The sequence below is a fragment of the Eschrichtius robustus genome, chromosome 10, assembly GCF_028021215.1.
Source record: "Eschrichtius robustus isolate mEscRob2 chromosome 10, mEscRob2.pri, whole genome shotgun sequence".
In the NCBI taxonomy this organism is placed as follows: Eukaryota; Metazoa; Chordata; class Mammalia; order Artiodactyla; family Eschrichtiidae; genus Eschrichtius; species Eschrichtius robustus.
Genome location: NC_090833.1, coordinates 85916017 through 85918163, shown reverse-complemented (window position 1 = coordinate 85918163; position 2147 = coordinate 85916017).

Genomic DNA, 2147 nt, shown 5'->3' with positions numbered 1-2147 from the left:
AGGTTTTGGTGTCTTTTAACAATGCAGCTAGAATATTATGAAAGTACTTAGTACTTCCCGTATGTGTATTTGTCATCTACGAGATCATTTGGAATAAGAAAGCAGTCTTGCCAATTCAGCAATCCAATCACCTAGTGCTCTAAAGGAGCATTAAATCTTTTACCCACTTTAGCTGTCTGAAGGGAATGATTAGTTCTGTCATCGTGTGACACCACTGAAGTTCTCTGAGAGGCTGACAGGAACAAACAAACCCCACTCCAGCTGTAGCAGTTTTCGGTGTGCAGAATAATCACAATTAGCTCTGATCAAAGCCCTTGAATGCTTTCTGGATAACGTGGTTAACAGCTCAAGATGAGCTCATCACTTCGTCTCCTTTGCCCAGACATCCCCAGATTCCCCTGGCTTTCTCTGGCCCCTCTGCCTGCAAAGCTCTTCTGCCTTTTCCATCTCGCCTTCCTTCTCATCCTTTATGCCTTCAGCAACTTCCTCTCTGCCTCAGCAAAAGCTTTCTGGGCCTTCTGCACCCTAGGGCAGAGACCCCACCCCCACTATTACCTCTCCTTTGCACATCACAGTTGTAATGCCACGTTGATTTCTGTGACCATGTGACTAATGTCTGTCTTTACCTGGGGTCTGTAAGCTCATAAGTGCAGAGGCTTTGATGTTGCTCCTCTGATATCTGGTGGAGTGCCTGTCACATAGTAGGCAATTACTAAATACTCTTAATAAATATTGATGAAAAAATGGGTGGACCATTACTAAAAAGTTACGTAGTAACCATTTTCAGTTTTAAAATACTGTATTAAGAGATTACTATTATAAAAAAAACAGAATGTTCTGCCAAATACCCACTTGTGCCCCCTCAAAACCAGCCATGTGTTCAGTGGAATGACCACAGACCACAGACCACTGTCCTCAAGGGCAAAACGCACGGGATTCTTTTAACAATCTTGAGCACTTCCACATTGAAGAAGCCCGTTAGTTCAGTACATGTGAGTAAGGCCTTGTAGAAAAGGGAGTTCAGATGTTGATTTGCTTTTGCATATTCTTCATTCATTCAAAACCATGAATTGGTGCACTCGTTATGAACTAGGACACGGCAGTGACGGAGGCAGATGTTTTCTCTGCCTTTGCGGAGCTGGCAGTCTCCAGTGCTGTTCTCAATGTGGTTCTAAACTGTTTGCCTCAGAATCACCGGCGTGGTTATTAAAACGTAGCTTCTCGGCCTCCACTGCAGACAGACTAAAATCAAATATTTCAGAATAGGACTGGAGAAATCTTAAGCTGGAAGAAATTCCCTCTGTCACTCTCACTGACACTGGAGTTCAAGGAGGCCCAGGAGGGGCATTTATGAATGCAATGTCCATCACTTCTGCTTCTCCTGGGGTAGGTTGGAACTCTATTGCCCAAAATTCTGGTGAAGCTTCATTTAGTTCTAAGATGCCTACTGTTCCCTGAGGCAGAGTGGTGGCTCATAATTGCTTGGTGTGTCTCCTGGTTTCTTACAATCATTGTCTGCATGAGGATTCCTTTAGGCGGTAGGCCTGGTGACAGCTGAAGCAGGGAGATCTTAGTGACCCAGAGGACAGACAGGCATTCCTTAGCCACTGGCCCAAGCTGTGTGATCCTGTATTTCACTCCACTGCCCTTAAGAGACTAATAGAATGAGGACTAACATCTTTTTGCCATAGACTGAGAAGACTGTAAAATTCCTAAAACAGGACCATTTATTTAATAAGTACTTAATGTTGATTCCCATTAACATTATTAACTGGGAAAGGGCTAATGTTTCCTGAACTACAAAAGAGAAGATTAGACTAGAAGGCTTCTAAAGTTCCTTTTTCCCAAAAAACTGAGAGCATAGAATAAAGGTAATAAAACAACCTCACCCGAAGGTGCTATGTGAGAGGACATGCTAGGGACATTTCTACAACCACTGTCACTCCTGCTGACAGCCCCACCATAGCAGGTATGGCAACTAGAACTTCATATCTGCCACGGTCCCAGCAAGAAAGAAAAGTTCACCCTGATGGTTCAAGTAAAAAGACTTAATCTAGGCTCTACTTGCAGAGAAGGAAGATGAAGGGCACCAAGAAGAGATGCTGAGAAACCTAGAGACCCGTAACCGTAGGTCGCCGTTACCAACC